Raw genomic sequence first — 9,511 nt, 5'->3', positions numbered from 1 at the left:
TCTTATGTCCAGGCACTTATGTCTTTACCCAATAAGGATTCAGCAAGGAAAGAGAACCACTTAATGAAGCAGAGAAGAGAAGTGGCTTCAAAAACCCTCCCTAATAGTAAGCATTACAAAAGGTGCATAGTGGAAGGGGCTCAAGGAAGGAGTGCTTAAACCAAAGAGCCTGAATGTGATGCAAGCTGTTCAACAGAAACCTAACAAAGATCCTTCTCAAGTTTTAGAAAAGATCTCTCAGGCCTACTGAAAGCACACTGATGCTGATGACCCACAGGCATCAGAAAATGTCCAGATGGTAAACATGACTTTTATGGAAAGTGCCCTGTACATCAGAAGAAAGCTCCAAAATGTAGACAAGACATCAGAAATGAATCTCTCCCAGCTGGTGGTGTGGGGTCATGTTGAATATGGCCCTCCCGTGACTAAAGGCTGGTCAGAGAGCCGCTGGCCATAAGTAATGTGTATTTTTGGGAGAATGGATTGTAACTCCTTATCTCCTTTTGGGAGTGGCTTCTTGTTCTGTGACTGCTTCTAGACTTTTTCTTTTTGCACATACACATTGAGATAATGTAGTTTAGACTCACATGTAAGACTCGTGCCTCTTTTGTCTGGGACTTCTTAAAATGAGTCTTGGACTCAAGGAGGTTCAGTCCTGCTTCTCCGATCTACCACCATTGGTGCTCTCCTGTAATGTGAGTAATACAGGCCATCTTGGCTCCATCTGGTCCTCCGTGTGGTGTTTACAGCTTATCCAGATGAGTAGTCAAGAACCCCGGGCTCAACCTCCTGCATTACAATTGGAGTAGTCATCGACGGGATTTGGATACCCTGAAAAATTCCCAAATTGAGTTGACTGTGGAAGACTTTATGCTGAATGTGAGATTGCCAGGAGGAATCCTGGAGTGGCTAGCATATTCTATGCGATTGAGGTGGCAAACCTTCTTGGTTAATGGGGACCACCAAAGGACTTCAGGGATGACCCCCATACTCCCACTGGCATCCTACATGCCTTGCAGCATGTGAGAGAGCCTTGGGCCCTAGGAAAAATGAAAGGCCTCCACCATGTGACCACTGTCCTTGGTTGGCCGATGCTGATGGCACTGTATATGTGACTGAGAAACAGAGATAGTAAAATGCACAGCAGAAACAAAGAAGGAGCTCTTACCCTTCTCAATAGCATGGATGGATGGATCTGGAGAGTATTAGGCCAAATGAAATAAGCCAGGCTGTGAAAGACAAATACCATATAATCTCACCTGTAAGTGGAGCCTAATCAACAAAACAAACAAGCAAGCAAAATATAACCAGAGACACTGAAATAAAGAACAGACTGACAGTAACCAGAGGGGATAGGGTAAGGGGATTATGGGGGAAATAAGGGAAATGTTCATCAGGGAACATATATAAAGGACACATGGACAAAGCCAAAGAGGGTAGGGTCAAGGGAAGGAGGTGGGAAAGGGATGAGGTGGAGGGAAGTGGTGGTGGGGAAATGGAGGCAACTGTACTTGAACAACAATTAAAAAAAAAGAAACAGAGAGAGGTGGAGGTATGCGCTGTACTTTTAGAAGAGGAACTGAAGCTAGATAGGGACGTGCACTTCCTACAGGGAGATAATAAGGATGCCTTAGGAAGACAATTAGAACAAACCAGTGAGCAATTATGGAATTTAGCATGCTGTTTTGCCAGGGTGGAGGTGGGGGTACGGCAACTGGCATTCACTCGTATACAACCAATTGTGATATAGTCTGAATGGAGTCCCCACAATTGGGATGCTATGACCAAAAGCAAAAGTGACCTGGATGTAGGGATCATAGTAGATGTGGGCATGGAGGCTATAAAGGTGAAAAAAAAGAAAGCTTATGGCTTGTCCTATTATGACCCAGAAGATTAAGGTCCAATAGCTACAGGTGCTATGGGGTATTTTTTTTTTCAAAGTGGTTGATTTGAAGAAAATGTCAATGGGGTAAGTCTTACCAGCAGCTGACAAACAACAGTCAGTGGGATCCCACAGAAAGTAATGTAAGTTGCTACATGAAGAACAAAACAGGTCCCAAAGGGGAAGATCTCGGTCAGCGCTGAGTTTCAAGCTGGTAAGGAGTAGCTTGTAAGGTGCAAATAGATGCAGTCCTGTGGGACCACTAAAGCCCAGTAACCTAGGAGTGTTCCATGAGAAGCAGTCAAAAGGTCATGTGCCTGATGAGCACACAGCTCCTTCTGGGAGATAACGGTGACCTGTAGTGCAGCAGATAGAGTCACAGAGAGCATCCACAGCCTGCATCCCCGTCAGACCCTACCTACAGCTGTCCCCAGGCCAAAATTCCAGGACAAGCCAATGGCCTCTGTCATAGGAGGACTGAGGCTATGTCTCAGTCTACTGTCTGTGCAAGTGCCCTGGCTGGTGGCCTGTCAAGGAGTATGTGACTGTTACAGTTCCATGGAACCAAGATTGGGAGTGTGCCTGGGTAGCAGACATGAACACCCAGATGTCCGGCATAAATATGGTAGAACTGCACTCAGGAGACGCTGGCCCAGGAATGTGGCATTGGGTTAGCACTGAGGTGGTGCCTGGCAGCCACGGGCAGGCACAGGGTGGCTGTGAGAGGGTGCCTCCAGCTTCTGTCCCAAGGGAGGACCCCAGGTGTGTGCAGTTAGATGCCTGCCCCTCAACTGACATTTAGGATAAACACACACACCTCTTTCATGGAGATTCTGGATGTTTTCCAAATAGCTGCCTCAGCACTGGGCTTGGGGTGGGTGATTTGAGAGGGGGAACCCTTTAATTCCTTCCTCAGGGACTGTAGCTGTGGGTAAGAGTAACTTGTCTGTTTTCAAAGCCAGATGTCTTGGGGGCTCCCCACTCTCAGGTGCAGGCCTTTAAAAGCTGGGATGCCCAGTGTGGGGATCAAACCCTTTGCTCCTGGGGAGGAGCTCTGGGTTTGTGTTTTCGCCTGATGGAGGTTTGCAGGCTGGAGTGTGTTTGCTGCAATAGTTTCAATGTCTCCTACTGTTACATGTCAGATTTTTCTTGTTTATCCAATGTGTAGGGATGGCTCAACTAGGTCGGGGGTTCTTTTAATAGGAAAATTGTTCCATATGTAGCTGTAGGTTTGGTGTGTCTGTGGTAGGAGATGAGTTGGGAACCTTCATTCAGCCCCTTCACAATTCGTGTGTGTGTGTGTGTGTGTGTGTGTGTGTGTTTATTCTCCTCACCAATAGGAAGGGCCTATTGATTTCAGATAGAGAGGAAGGAGGGAGGGAAGGAGGGAGGAGAGAGAGAGAGAGAGAGAGAGAGAGAGAGAGAGAGAGAGAGAGAGAGAGAGAGGTATCAATGTGAGAGAGAAACATTGATTGGTTGCTTCCCATACACACTCTGACTGGGGATCGAACCTGCAACCTAGGTATGTGTCCTGACCGATCAAACCTGGTGTAAGGGACAACACTCCACCCAACTGAACCACCCATCCAAGGCTATCCATATTTTTTTTAGTTCCAACTTTCTTAAGCCAAGATCAGAATTTATAATTTTAGATTCTTCAAAGGTGGTGAATTTACCAAGAAGGATTTATTAATATTCAATATCTATAAATGTTCTTATGCTGTGGTCTCCTTGGAGGGTGAGCAATTATATGGAGTATGTCACTGTAAATGACTGTCAATCCCAGTGTGACTTTCTGCAGGGTGGCGTGAGTAACCCAGAGCTGGGACCATGCAAGCCTGGTGGCAAGTTGTTGTCACCCCAGTTTTCTTGTGTCCATTCAGTACTGGCATCACGGGGCCCAGTGTTGGTGTTGTGGTATCAGTTACTAGATCAGTGTCATGTGGTGACATTCATAGTTGAACCCAGGGGCCACTTCAGCTCTGCCACATGGCCACTAGTTCCTTAGTCTTCTGAGCAAACACTAGTGGGTGGCCCTCTCGTCCCCCTTACTAGAGAGGAACTCCTCCACAGTGGAGGCCCTTACTCACATGACATATGAGTAGCCATGTTCTGGATTTTAGTAGTTCATCCGTTTAACCTCCTCATACCTCCTTGGTGCCAGTTTTCTGGTGTGTGCCTTCCCAGAAGCTGACTGCTGACCCCACTGACAGCCACTGCTCATGGTCATGACTGATTGGTACTTTAGTGCCATTTTCCTTCTGGGAAAAGCAGACAACCAGATATAAAATGTGAAGGTCCCTTTTTCCTGGTGGCCTCAGGGCCTTGCATGAGTGGTAGGAAAGGAAGCACCCATGAGAATTATTAACAAAATGTATACTAAGGTACATAAACTGGCAGAACTGGTCCACAAGGTTGTCCTTTTAGCAGTGGATGAAGAGGTGACAGGCAACAGACTCAAGCATATGGAGTGTGAGCGTTCAGTAGCTACTCTAGTGTAACACATGTCCATACTCACATGGACTCTTCCACTAGATGCTGAGGTGCTGCATGCACCCAAACATAAAAATGAGTAGATCTGTACAGGGATAGCTCATTTTATTGCACTTCACCATCAAAGAAATTAACATCTCTTTACTGCTCTCCTATACTCACTTTCCTGTGCTGGTCTGGAACAGACAGTGTCTCCCATGGTGACTGTATGCATTTTCTTCTTTTTTTACTAGGAACTCGGGCATTTTGGTTACATGTACTCCTGGGTCACTTCTTCACGTTCAATCACTACCCAAAAGCAAACCTGGAGTAGTTTCTTTTTTTTAACATTCAAGTACAGTTTTCTGCCTTTTCCCCCACTGCTCCCCACTACCCCAGCCCTCGTCACCTCCTTCCCCTGTTTCTGCCCCCCCCTTGTTATTATCCATGTGTCCTTTATAATTGTTCCTGTAAAGCCTTTACCCTTTTCCCCATTATCCCCTTCCCACTCCCGTCTGGTCACTGTCAGCCTGTTCTCGATGTCAATGTCTTTGATTATATTTTGCTTGCTTGCTCATTTTGTTGATTAGGTTCCAGTTAAAGGAGAGATCATATGGTATTTGTCTTTCACCAACTGTCTTATTTCAATTAGCATAATGCTCTCCAGTTCCATCCCTGTTGTTGCAAAGGGTGGGAGTTCTGTCTTTCCTTCTTTGGTATATAATTCCATTGTGTAAATGTACCATAGTTTTTTGATCCATTCATTTACTGATGGGCACTTAGGTTGCTTCCAGCACTTGGCTATTGTAAATTGTGTTGCTATGAACCCTGGGGTGCATAGGCTCCTTTTATTGATGTTTCAGTGGTCTTAGGATATAATCCCACCGGTGGAATTGCCGGGTCAAAAGGTAGTTCAATTTTTAGTTTTCTGAGGAAATTTCATAGTGTTTTTCAGAGTGGTTGCATGAGTGTGCAATCCCACCAAAATTGTACCAGGGTTCCCTTTTTTCCTCAGTCTCACCAACACTTGTTCTTTGTTGCTTTGTTCATGATATCCATTCTCAATGGTTTAAAGCAGTATCCCATTGTGGTTTTTATTTGCATCTATCTGATTGCTACTGATACTGAGTATCTTTTCATAAGTCTCTGGGACCTCTATATACCCTTCTTGGAGGAGTGTCTGCTCAAGTTCTTTTCCCATTTTTTTTATTGGGTTGGTAGTCTTCCTGGAGTGCAGTCATGTGAGTTCTTTATATATTTTGGATACCAAATCCTTGTCTAAGGTATCATTGGCAAATATGTTTTCCCATATAGTTATTCTCTTTTCATTTTAATGCTGTTTTCCTTATTCATGCAGAAGCTTTTAATTTTGATAAGAATCCTTTTGTTTATTCTTTCCTTTATTTCCCTTCCTCTAGGGGACATATTGGTGAAAATATTGCTGCATGGAAAATCTGAGATTTTCCTCCCTATGTTCTCTTCTATGACTTTTTGGTGTCATGACTTACATTTAAACCTTTTACCCCCCTTGGATTTATTTTTGTGTATGGTGTAAATTGGTGATTGAGTTTTATTTTTTTGCATGTAGCTGTCCAGCTCTCCCAACACTGTTTGTTGAAGGGCCTATTATTTCTCCATTTTATGCTGCTGCCCCCTTTGTCGAATGTTAATAAACTGTAGAGACGTGGGTTTATTTATGGGCTCTCTCTTCTGTTTGGTTGACCCATGTGTCTGTTCTTATGCAAGCACAAGGCAGTTTTGATTACAGTGGCCTTGTAATAAAGTTGGAAATCAGGTTTTGTGATCCTTTTACTTTTTTTTTCCTCAAAATTGCTGTAGCTATCCGGGATTATTAATAGTTCCATATAAATTTTTAAAGTATTGGTTTTATATCTGTGAAATATGTCATTGGTTTTTTAACAGGTATTGCACTGAATCTATATATTACCTTGGGTAGTAAGGATATTTTGATGATGTTAATTCTTCCAGTCCATGAATGTGGTATATGTTTCCTTTTCTTTGTGTCTTCCTTAGTTTCTTTCTTCAGTGTTGTGTAGTTTTCTGAGTATAGGTTTTTTATCTCCTTGATTAAGTTTATTCCTATGTATTTTATTTTTCTTGTTACTATATTAAATGGGATTTTTTCCTGTTATCTGTTTCTGATATTTCATTGTTGGTATACAAAAATGCTTTTTATTTCTGAATATTGACTTTCTGTCTTTCTATTTTGCCACATTCACTTATTAGGATGAGCAGTGTTATTGTGGAGTCTGTAGGATTTTCTACCTGCAGTGTTATGTCATCTACAAACAATGGCAGTTTTGTTTCCTCTTTTCCAATTTGGATGCCTTTTCTTTTCTTTCTTTTTTTTTGTCTGATTGCTGCAGCTAGGACTTCCAATATTATGTTGAATAGTAGTGGTGAAAGTGGGTAACCTTGTCTTATTTGTGGTGTAAGTGGGAAAGCTCTAATTTTTTGTCCATTGTGTATGATGTTGGCTGTAAGTCTCCTATATATGGCCTTTGTTATGTTGAGGAATGTTCCATCTATTCCCACTTTGCTGAGTGTTTCTTTCATAAATGAGTGTGGTACCTTATCAAATGCCTTTTCCACTTTTATAGATATGATCATATGATTTTTGTCTTTGCTTTTGTTTATGGGATATTACATTGATGGATTTGTGAATATTGTACCATCTGTGTATCCCTGGGATGAATCCCACTTGATCATGGTGTATGATCTTTTTAATATATTGCTGGATGCATTTTGCCAATATTTTGTTGAAGATTCTATGTTCATTATCTATGTTCATTGGAGATATTGCCCTGAAGTTTTCTTTCTTTGTTATGTCTTTATCTTGTTTTGGGATTAGGATGATGCTAGCTTCATAAAAAGAGTTTTAGACTCTTTGATCTTCTTGATTTTCTGGAATAGTCTACAAATAATACAGGTTAGCTCTTTCTTAAATGCTTTGCAGAATTCTCCTGTGAAACCATCTGGTCCAGGGCTTTTGTGTGTCAGGAGTTTTTTGATTAGTGCTATAATTTTATCAGCTGTTATTGGTCTGTTCAGGCTTTCTGCTTCTTTTTCATTGAGTTTTGGAAGATTATATTTTTCTAGAAATTTGTCCATTTTACATAGGCTTACAAATTTCTTGCCATATACTTCTTCATAGTAATTTCTTAGAATCTGTTGTATTTCTGTGGTATCAGTTGTAATCTCTCTTCTTTCATTTCTGATTGTGTTTATTTGGGTCCTCCCTCTTTTTTCTGATGAGTCTTTTTAAATGTTTGTCTATTTTGTTTATGTTTTCAAAGAACCATCTCCTGGATTTAAGGATCCTTAGAATTGTGCTTTTAGTCCCTATGTTGTTTAATTCTGTTCTGATCTTGGTTATTTTATTCCTCCTCCTTGCTTAGAAGCATTATATGAGGTCTGTCTGGAAAAAGTACAGTCATTGTTAATATATAGAGAATGGTTTATGTGACATTAATGTAAACTGGCAGAGAAGTAGAGTGGTCTAGAATGTGTATGTGTAAGTAATAACTACTTCACTGTATTAGTCAGTGATGTCAGTATGCTCCAGTTGAGTGAGCATGTATACTGTGTGGCTGTTGCATTCAAAATGACTGAGCAAGTAGAGGAATAAGTCTGCATCAAATTTGGCATTAAATTTGTGCATTTTTCCATGGAAAGCATTCAGCTGCTTAGTAAGGCCACAGGTATGGACACATGGTGATTGTCAGCTTCATCATTACAATGTGTCTGCTCACATATCACATCTTGTGCAGTGTTTTTTTGGAAAAACACTGAATCTCCCAGGTAACTCAGCCCCTCTACAGCCAAGATTTGCTGCCCTGTGATTCCTGGAGTTTCCCAAAATTAAAATCACCTGAAAAGGAAGATATTTCAGGCCATCAGTGATATTCAGGAAAATATGACAGGGCAGCTGATGGCAGTTAAGAGAATGTGTGAGCTTCCAAGCTGCCTACTTTTAAGTGGACTGAGGCATATTGTCCTATGTACAATGTTTCTGTATTTTCTATCTACTTCCATAAATGTCTTATCTATTTTTCATATTACAATGCTGCATACCTTTTGGGTACACCTCATATGTATATGACTTACAGATGAATAGCAATACTTACAAGAACTGTTTCATCCACATCATCACAGTCTTGAATCATTTGCAAACAATGGATATAAAGTATTGCATCACAAGGCCCAAATTTGCAAAGAAGTTGGCATACATGGGATTCCAACTGAAAGAATGCACTAAGAGCTTAAAGGCTTTTTGAAAACAAGCCATTGTAATAACAAAAATTTCAGAGAACCATAGGAAGGTTTGTGGATTCTCAGGGATTACAAGGTTCTGCCAAATTTGAATTACAAACTTTGGACTTATATCAAAACCATTGTATAATTCTATAAAAGGACTAGATTCTGTATCTTTTTTAAAAAAATATTTTATTGTTGTTCAATTAGGGTTGTCTGTATTTACCCATCACCACTCCTCCCCACCCAGCCAAACCCACCTTTCTACCTTGTTTCCATCCCTTCCTGGTTTTGTCCATGTGTCCTTTGTAGTTGTTTCTGAAAACCCTTTCCCCCCATTACATCCTCCCACTCCCCTCTGGTCACTGTCAGATTGTTCTTAATTTCTATGTCTCTGGTTATATTTTTCTTGTTTTTTTCTTTTGTTGATTTATGTTCCAGTTAAAGTTGAAATCATGTAGTATTTGTCCCTTACCACCTGGCTTATTTCACTTAGCATAATGCTCCTTAGTTCCATCCATGCTGTTGCAAAAGATAGGAGCTCCTTCTTTCTCTCTGCTGTGTAGTATTCCATCCTGTAAATGTACCATAGTTTTTCGGTCCACTCATTTACTGATGGGCACTTAGGTTGCTTCCAGTACTTGGCTATTGTAAATTGTACTTCTATGAACATTGGGGTGCATAGGTCCTTTTGGATTGGGGTTTCAGAGTTCTTAGGATATAATCCTAGAAGTGGAACTGTCAGGTCAAAAGGTCATTCCATTTTTAGTTTTCTGAGGAAATTCCATACTGTTTTCAACAGTGCCTGCCCCTAGATTCTGTATCTTTTGAATGGATAAAAGACTGTCAGGTGGCATGAGACTCCTGGAAGGAAAATCTAGT

The sequence above is a fragment of the Phyllostomus discolor genome, chromosome 7 (genome assembly GCF_004126475.2).
Source record: "Phyllostomus discolor isolate MPI-MPIP mPhyDis1 chromosome 7, mPhyDis1.pri.v3, whole genome shotgun sequence".
In the NCBI taxonomy this organism is placed as follows: domain Eukaryota; kingdom Metazoa; phylum Chordata; class Mammalia; order Chiroptera; family Phyllostomidae; genus Phyllostomus; species Phyllostomus discolor.
This window is presented reverse-complemented; position numbering follows the sequence as displayed.